At 39.6% G+C, this 9,927-nt stretch overlaps 1 long non-coding RNA gene across 2 annotated transcripts; it reads left to right on the top strand.

Annotated features, from left to right (window-relative positions):
* The first annotated feature begins 821 nt into the window (after positions 1 to 821).
* On the top strand, positions 822 to 3,665 carry LOC131303358 (uncharacterized). 2 transcript variants are annotated; one of them, XR_009191994.1, is made up of 3 exons: positions 822 to 1,042; positions 2,543 to 2,673; positions 3,205 to 3,665. It is a non-coding gene; the product is annotated as an uncharacterized LOC131303358 (long non-coding RNA). The 2 variants fall into 2 exon arrangements; XR_009191993.1 differs by lacking the exon at positions 822 to 1,042 and having other exon boundaries at positions 1,091 to 2,673.
* Positions 3,666 to 9,927: the final 6,262 nt, after the last annotated feature.

The following is a 9,927-nucleotide window of genomic DNA, read 5'->3' as shown; positions in this document are numbered from 1 at the left end:
TCTCTCTCTTTCTCTCTCCATCACTTTTCCACTGATCTCTCTCTCTCTCTCTTTCTCTCTCTACAGTATATATATACACATATAAATACTCCCCCCCCCCCCCCCCATATAATACTAAAAGGGGTAAGTTAGAATTTTTTTTTTCCTCAAAAAAAAAAAATATATTAATCAATCCATCCTGATTAGATCCTTTTAGTAATGTTCTATTGCCCAAATCTTTAGCGATTCACTCTCAAATTTTGGAGAATCAAAAAGAGAAAATGACGGGCCAGGATGTGTTTTGATAATTAATACCTGTCAAAAATATTTTCAGTATTAACAAATATTCTTAGCATGTCCTTGACAAATATTAATTCTCAAAACATGTACTTGTACTTGACCGCCATTTTCCCAATAAAAAAGGGGTTATAGTGATTAGGTTTTCAATTTCATGCAAAATAAGAATTTTGGTTTCTCCTGATTCTTGACTTGTGGAGGCTGGGTGAGATCAAAGTAAGGGCGTGATGGCAGGGCGGCAGCGGCGGAAGATGAGAGTGCTATCGATGACGGAGGAGTTGATATGTCGAAGAGAGAAAATTGTGTTTCGTCGACAAGGGTTCCACAGTAGAGAAAAAGATTGGGTGTAGCTTAGCCTTTTGGTTTTTGGTGTGACCTACACGTGTTATTGTTTGAGGAGCGGGACGGAGGGCTGGGACAGGGAAAGTCAGACAAAAGATCCCGTGCCAAGTTACACACCGCTGCAACATCTCTCTCTTTCTCTCTTTCATCCCCTCCGTACTTTCAACTTTGAAGAACAAGATCGTCAACGCTTTGGTCGTCAATATTCATGGGTAATCTCTCTTGACCTCTCAACCTCATGTTCAAAGTGTCTTTAGGGTTATCTCAATTTCGATTTTGTTATTTCTCTCACGTCTATGTTTCCCTCTGTCTCATGGAGGCGTCGGCGTCAGAGTCACTCATCGACTGCAAGAGGTAGGTTTTACCCGTACAACTCCAAGATTGCACTTTTCCTGCTCCAAAATCTGTCGCCGCCATAGATCTGGTACACACACACACTCACTCTCTCTCTCTCTCTCTCTCTCTCTCTCTCTCTCTCTCTCTCTCTCTCTCTCTCTCTCTCTCCATGGCAGGTGTTAAGAACACCAAATAATATACCTACGAGTTTTTGATTCTGGGTCTCTTGATTTAGTCAAGAAAGCCCAATAACTTACATGGAGTTTCTCAATTTTTTTTTTTGAGATGTGGGTTTCTTGATGTAAATTAGATGCCCAATAATTAATCAATGAGGCTTGAGTTTTGTATCACCTATAGCAGAAGAGTACATGATCCAGATTTGCTTGACCAAACTTTTCTCTGATTTATAAATTGTCATGTTACTTGTTGGACGATGAGATTTGCATCTGGGGTTGGAATATTAAAAATTTGAGGGTAGTGTGCTGAACAACACTTGCAGCCCTCATTTCTTTGTCTTCTCTCTCTATCGTTACTTTCCTTCTCTGTTCAGCAACATATTGAGGATTTTGCTGATAGGGATAATTGATTGAGTTAAAAGCTTTTGCTTTTCTTTTTCATTAGTAGGGAATATCATTGATTCAATGAGTACAAATGGAGAGCCCATGACCCCATTGTTCATTATATATCATCATATCCATATTACTGCATAAAAGTATCCCAAATTATCTCCCAAATCGTCTCAACTAAAAGATCCAAAATTGACTCTCAATTTGAGCTTCAAGTGCTTCTACTCTCTCCCTCAAATAAACTACTATAGACAAAGAGGAGATATGTTCTTAACTTTGCCTTTTTCATTGTACAAACTTCCCATCCTATGCAACTAGCCATCATCTTAGGACTATAATTTTCTAAAATCCAACTTGTTGAGTGAATGAGTCAGTGTAATTCATGGCATTTGGCCCAAGCTATTCTTACTCTCTCATCAGATTGTTGTATGGCCAGAAATGGATTGATGGAGAACCATCAAGTGTCCTCCAATATTATTGCCTTAATGTCATTGTTTTGGCTATGAATGGTTAAATTATTTACATAGTTTTGTCTAATTATTATTCATGCCTGCATACTATATATATACCTACATATAAATTATTTTAACTTTATATATATACGAAGGCATCATGTACCCTATGGGACAGGATTAGCAATAACACCCCACTCTTAGGTTGGCTAATCCCATCAGCTAGGGGGATTGGGCATCACATGGGATTCCTAATCCATGGGATGAAATCACCCAAGCATGGTTTTTGGTTCGTAGATCACTTTGGTAATCCTATCCTATGGTCCAATCCTACTATCAAACAGGTCCTAAAAGTAGGTTTCACGGAACTTAGTTCTTGGCATTTGTTTTGAACCCCATTTATTGGACTCTCTTTCAATCAGACAGACTTTGATGTATCCTAATTTTGTTTACTTCTTAAGAAATATTGAACTCTCTTTCCTTATAGTCTTTCTTTATTTTAATGTTTGTTTTTAGAATAGAACTAGGGCTCTTCCTTTATAAAAGGTTCTTTTTCGCTGACTTGTGCAGTTTTTTGAAAGAAATGTTAAGAAGGATTTAGATTCTGATGATCAAGGAACTGGAGATGAAGAACATTCTTGAGGCCTCACCTGATGCCAATATCAAGCATTTTGATTCTTTGTGCTTAGTGGAGCAGGTAGGTTTCTACAAGTATTTTACTGACTTAAAATTGTCATTTTACCATTGTGAGTCATCAATTTGACATTGTGCTAAAGGGTATAATAGTTGGATTGCTAACACTTGAACTGCAAGTTTGAGATTGAAGTCCAGTATCCTAAGTTCAACCTTTTAGTATTAGAATCTGGACTTGTTTTCCTACTAATATACAAGTCTTGCTAGAAGATAGAACAGAAGCGTTGGGCTTACATATGAACAGCGAAAGTAACCACTTTTTCATCACTGATAGTCGCCTGCTATTGCTGCTTGCATGTAGGAGAGTGGTACTTCTAAGAATCTTACTATTTTTCCAGCTTTTGGTGCACAAAAATGATATTGACTCTTTTTTACTATTAATTGATATGGCAAACTATTTTCTTCTCTGATACCTGTCGTCATTTTTTTTACATTGCACAAATATGAATTCTATAGTATCGTGCTCTATTCTAGCCACAAACATGTAAAATACCTCCACAACTCTAAAGGTGCTTCTGTTTGGTTCCCCTTGCAGGCAGATCTTTGTTCATTTACTATAATGTTACTGAGATCCTTTCTAAAACTGAACTGGAATTGCTTGAATTGAATTTGACAACAGTTGAGATGCCAAGCATTGAGTACATGTTGGTTTAATGTCTCAGCTTCTGTCTTCAGACCGATTTGTTCCCAATTTGATGTTGTATCTTCTATTTCTGATGCATATATTCGTCGCTGCTACTTAGGAATGATATTTTAATGTTCTGCAGAATGGAGGTGCTGCTATTTGGTTTTCAGTGATGCTTTGATGTAGTGCTCTTCATTTCTTGAAGACCTCGTCAGTACAAGAAGAATTCAGAAAGCATCTTTTTATTTGTTGAGTAGTGTACTCTCAATGTATAATTACGAAACATTGTATGTGGTTTGATAGAAAATATTGTGAATATTTTTGGACAATATGTTTTTCATTTAGAATTATGAGAGGCAGATTTGTATGATATTATGGATTGTTTGTATGTGTATTTGTTACTTTATTACTTATATGTTTGTTAAAGAATTATGAACAAGTGAAAATAATAGCAAATGGGGAAAAATGGTATCAGTAAAACTATTCCTGGCGTTTAGTAACGCGGGGAATTCCCTGTCGGAGGCGGTATGGATTCTAGCTGGAAAAAACGCGGGGATTATTCCTAGCGTTTTGTAAAAGCCGGCAAGTATTCCCAACACCGACTGTCGCGGTGTTCATGGAAAACGCCGGGATAAACGCTTGGAATACTTTTATTGGCGTTCATTTCACTTTTGCCGGCGTTTAAAAAATGCCGGGAAAATTGTGATTTCTTGTAGTGTGTAAACCATCTAATAATGCTTTTGCTACTTTGATAAATTTATTTAATATATCTTCCTACCTATTTCCATTGCTTCAGGCTCTAAAATTACAAACAATACATATCTAGCCTATATCAAAACTTGTTTCCTTCAACGGGTATGCATTCGTGCTGTGCACGAAGGTGGACCTAGTTTAATTTAAACGAGGCATTGTTCGCTAAATTGACAAGTCATTGGTTTCCAAGTGAATGGGTGCGGCCAATTAGGAAATCGGATGTTGTCAGCAAAAATATGGGTTGCATTTATAAGAATAGTGTAATCGAAGGCATGCCGATGCTGATTTATATTTTTTTTAACGGCAAAATAGCATTTTATTAGGGAAAATGACGGTCCAGGACGTGTTTTGATAATTAATACCCCGTCAACGAAATTTTCAGCATTAACAAAATGTTTTTAGCATGTCTGTGGCGGGTATTAATTATCAAAACACGTCCTAGACCGTCATTTTCCCATTTTTTTAGGGGGAGAGGAAAGGAATCCAACCAAGAATTGGAACCAAGGCTTTGGGACGAGCCCAATGTAACACCTGAGGGCCTAAAAGCCCACATATACAATAAAACAACATAGAAAACCCGAAGGGCCTACAAGCCCAAATACAACAATGAAAATCCAACACATAAGAAAATCCTAAACCTAACCCAACAATTGCCTCCTCTCGCCACAGACAGAGCCACCACTACCACCACAACCACCACCACCACCACCAAAATTCACCACTGACATCCACCAAGCCACCACAGGCAACCCACGGTAAGAAAACTGAAGCCAGCAAACCCAAACTATCGAGGAAGCTGCACCAAGCCGTTAAGCAAAAATCGGGCTGCCCAACGACAGCCACGGCGGAAGCCAACGCCGACCGCTCCATCCAAACCCGAAAGGACCCTAGCCATTAAGCAAAAATCAGAAGACCCAATAGCACCTCCGACCGAGAACAAATGAACAAACTAACGGCCGACGAACGGGAGCAAAACAACAAGGGAAAGTGTAACGACTCGGAATTTTTTTTATGAATAAAAATTCTCGTTTATTATTTGAAATTCTTTTTAAATACATAATAATTGCTTTTAATTTTCTTTTAATTCCTATAATCCGTCATAATTAGATTTTAGTCCTTTAAATTTCATTTCTCGATTAAAAGCCCACGTGGCTAGTAAAGTTATTTTCCAACCGATTAGTTGGAGGAACCGGATCACCGATTCACCTAGTTACATTACCCTAACCCTAATTAGACCTTTTTGACCATCTTTGAGCCTTATGAACCCCTCCAAACCCTAATTGAACCATTAGGCCATTAGGGATAATCATTTTACCCCTTGAATGGTCATTCAAGCCCATACCTAGCACCTTTATTTCTTTACCCATTGTTCAATAAATGTTAGGGGAAATATTATCCATTGGATAATAGATATTAGGCTTTGCCATTGAATGTATATATATGACAAGACAAGTCATACAAAGAGAGTCATCATTTTGCTTCCAAAAGAAGCAAGGCTAGCCATGCATGCATGCAGGCCTAGAAGACTTATAGCCTTAACCCTAAATCACCCATAAAAGTCACTTTACTAGATTCTCTAGGAACACATATAAGGTTATATATATATATGCATAGTACTACTACTACTACGAGAGAGAGAGAGAGATGGGCTGAGAGAGAGAGAGAGAGAGAGAGAGAGAGAGAGAGAGAGAAGGAGAGAAGGAGAGAGGGAAAGGGAGGGAGTGTGGTGTGTGCATGTGACTTTGGTCACTCCCACAAGCTACCTTCCTAGCCTTAAGCCTATTTGACAACCCATTTTAGACTTCATGAACACAATCCTAGCCATCATTTTGTTCTTTCTTACAAGATAGCCCACGCTAAGACATGACAAGCCATAAAAATCTTCATGATGAACTAGGTATGGCTTAAAGTAGAAATGACAAGTCATGGAAGGTTAGAATCTTGGTTAAAGGCTTGAAATGACAAGACCATGGAGCAAATCCATGGGAGAAAGAAGAGAGAGAGAGGGCCGGCCATGGGGGAGGAGGGGGAGTCCAAAATTTTGCTATAAATAGCACCACCCTCATGCCATTCAACACACACCTTCACCTAGCAACTTCTCTCTCTAAGAAAGTTTGTGTTCTTGCTTGTTCTTGCCTAGTTCGATTTATTCTTGAAGTTCTTCCTAAAACTCATCCTAAAACACCTTTTCGATCCATAAAGTCCAAGAAGTTTAGTCAAGATCAAGTTACGAGAGAAACATTTCTCTTCTGAAACTTCCGGAAGCATACCTTAAGAAGTTACTCCGCCCAACGTACTTTTTCCGTAGCCGCCACTACCGCCAAGAAGAAAGGTAGAACCCCTAGTCCACTAACTCTATGTATAGCATAGAATCGTACGTTAGAAAGTAGAATGTTCTTGATTTAAAGTATCAATATCCTCGTCGTTTTCCTTAAGGAGATAAGGTTATCTATTGTTTAGTTTTCAAGTAGATAAGGTTATCTATCATTTATTATCGTCATGCATGGTAGTCAACAAGTGTATCTTAATAATGGAAAAATTAGCATGTTGAATAAGCTACTTTTACTCTAACAAACATGTGTTGTTTTGAATTTCCCACAAAGAAAGAAAGAACGGTTTTCAAAAGATAAGACTTTATCGTTGATAGAAGTATTCATATTTTGATCTTCGGATAGTTATGAGCATGATTACTAATATAGAGTTGGATGATCTTGCTAGTCTAGATTCAAGATTACAATGAATGATTATGTTTGTGAAAAGTCCTACCGCGAAGTCTATGCATGAAAACAAGACACGAAAATCGAGAAAGTAGAAACATGACACCTAGGGTGTGGTTAATGAAAAGGCATGTTTGAAAAGGTGAAATGTTTTGGAACCGCAATGTGGCCCGACATGGTAGCCCATTGTGTGGTGTGTGTTTTGTGTGCCAATGGGAACCCGGTGCGGCGGAACCATTGTGAGGATACTCAGGAACCCAGAACGGTGGAACCGAGGTTGGGTGTGTGGCTTGGTTATCCGTGGAGAGGAGCCAATGCAAAGTGTGCCAATAGGAACCCGGTGCGGCGGAACCATTGAGAGGATACTCGGAAACCCAGAATGGCGGAACCGAGGTTGGGTGTGTTAAACGGATTTTGGAAATGATGATAAGGTTAATGAAATGTGCAAAAATGATGACACGGTCTACGAGAAGTCGTGTAGGAGAAACTCAGGACTCATAGACACCAACGTTAGTTGAATAGTGAATGTGGTGTTACTTGTGGAGTTAATCATGTACATGTCGAAATCGTTAACTTTTGATCAATTGTTTGTAAGATAAGGGTTAGCGGGTATGGGTATTTCTATTGAGCTTTCGTAGCTCACGGTGTTACCTTTGGTGACCCTGACATATTATATTGGTGGTGATGCCAGTATAATGTGTCAGATCTCATAGATGAACAGGGTGAACTTTATATCTTGGAAGCTTTTGGAGCCAAAGAGCTGGCCCGAATGGAAGAGGAAACGGAGCAGTAGATAGGAACCCTAGCTACCCCTTCTTTGTTGATTAGAAGTACTCTTTTGAAATTATGTTGTAATGTTGAGCCAGACTCCTTTTAATATTCAATGAAATTGTCCTATTTAACTGTCCCAAAATTCGGGGCGTTACAGAAAGGGGGTCGAAAAAAATAGATATGAGACGGAGAAGACGAGGGAACGGAGCCTTACTAGACGAAACAAATCTTATCAAAACCGCTCTCTGGTGACTGAGAAACCCCAACGATGATCTGCCGGCCGAAATCAGCATGTACAAGACGAATCTGGAGAAACCCACACATAGATAGCCACAAGCTCCGGCAAAAACCCAGCAAACGACCAGCACCACCACCGAAACCATCGTCGCCGTTCAATTTTGTGAATAATAGAAAAAAAAAGGGTTAAAATGAAGCGGAAGGGGAAGAGGAGGAAAGGCGGAGAGGGAGGGATAGTGTGGTAGAGAGGTAGAGAGAGATGGAGGAAAAGAGCCCGGGGGGAGGAGGGGTGGCGCCTCCCCCCTCCGGCGGTTGCCGAAGATGAAAGATTTGAGAGAGAGAGAGAGGCTAGAAGTCTAGAGAGAGAGAGAGGGAGTGTAGAGACCCGGAATAATTTTCTTTTACTTTATGATTTTAAAATGTGTTTAAGATATTTGATGTAGATAATATGTATGTGGGATTAAAGTATAAGAATATAAAGTTGTGGGAGTTGATGATGTAGTTATATACTTGAAGGGTGTGTGTGTGAATTGGCCTATATAAGGATCAAAATATCAGGGAAGATTATTTTCTTCCCCTGTACGCCTCTCTTTCTCCCGTTCTCTCCTCTCTCGGCCTCTCGCTCTCTCTCATCTATGTCTCTCATAATCAGTCAAGTCCACAAGGGTTTGGCCATTTTTTTTCAACATATATTCACGTTCTAGGTCTTGGATATTGCTTGCTCTAGCTCGGAGGAGGTGTTTCCGGGAGAGGTTTTGCCTGGAGATTCTTGGGGTTTTAAATTTCAACCTTCGAGGTAGGGATCTCTTGCCTTCTTTACATGTTTAAGTGTTGGTTTAATGTACGAGAATCAAGTTTGATCATTTATTTTGAGTCTTGAACAAATCTGGTATATGCTGAAAATTTCGTGGGTTTTGGAAATCTGTCTTTTGGGAGCTCTTCTGTTAGGAATCAATTTTTGGTGTCTTCATAACAGTTAAAGTACGTTTCAATACGAAGATTTCGGTACCAAGATCATGCAAAACCGATAATCACACAATTAGTTATGAATTTTTGAATACTGTCTGTTTGCTGGATGTGCGAATCTGTGCGTGGCTGTTTCCTTTTAACTTCTGGGCATGATGAACATTTTGGGTGGCTTTGGGTCTTTTACAGGAGTTGCATATTTAAGTTAAGAAGAGATTGGCGTTGGAATCAAGTAATTTGGTTAAGTATACAATTTTTGGTGAATTTCTAAAGCAGGGTTGGTTGACTGGTGCGAAAGTGGTTGCGAATCTGTTTTCTTTTGATTGTTGGGTTAATCTCCTCTTGTTTTTGAACCTGGGATTTTTTATTGAGTGTAGGGTTTGTAGTGGTGCAACTTTTGGCATTGGTTTCAATATTTTTGGGTTTAAGATGAAAGGGAGTATGATTTATTTGGATTGAATTGAACTTAAACACTTTTAGAGCATTGTATTGAGCATAAATAGAATCATTGAGTATTGTCTAAACATGTTTCCATTTGATTGAATGTTCTAGGAAATTCGCATCGTCACGTGGATCGAGGTGAGTGATTTAATACCTAAACACATGGTTTTGAACTTGTTTTCCTTATCAAGCTTATTATCAAGCTTATTTGAACATGTTTTATAAATTATGTACTCCATGGATAACAATGAAAGGTGGACCTATTTGTGAAATATTTGCGAATCTATTTAATGGCATTCCCAACGTCCGGTCTGTGGGCATGCGTGCCCGTTTTCGGAATTTTCGGATTCCGAAAAGCAAGGCAAGGGGCCCGGGTCGAGGGAGCGCGAGCGGGTGTGGGCAGCGTGCCCTTCGGAACTTCCGGATTCCGAAACGCGAGAATGCCCGGATTGAGGGAGCGCGAGCGGGGAAGCAAGCGCTCGCAAAATACAGAGTCGCCACTTGGGTTTTGAAGGTCCGACACCCAAGGAACCGTATCTCGAAGCACTTGCCGCGCTGTTTGATTTGAAAAAGTTAAGGAACCAGTCCGTCATAACCATATCTGGGTTCGGGAGCCAGGTTACGAGAGGGGAAGGGTTTTATGGCACCCCTCTCGCCCAATCCGGAGATCGGTCTCTACTTAGGCATTTGCGAAAATGTTTGTTTGCGATTTTGTCTCATTAATCAATTTTTAGCCAATTAGGGCGGGGGAA

Source organism: Rhododendron vialii, chromosome 10a (assembly GCF_030253575.1).
Source record: "Rhododendron vialii isolate Sample 1 chromosome 10a, ASM3025357v1".
NCBI classification, from domain to species: domain Eukaryota; kingdom Viridiplantae; phylum Streptophyta; class Magnoliopsida; order Ericales; family Ericaceae; genus Rhododendron; species Rhododendron vialii.
The sequence above is the reverse complement of the archived record's forward strand: the minus strand, read 5'-3'. Positions and strand labels throughout refer to the sequence as shown.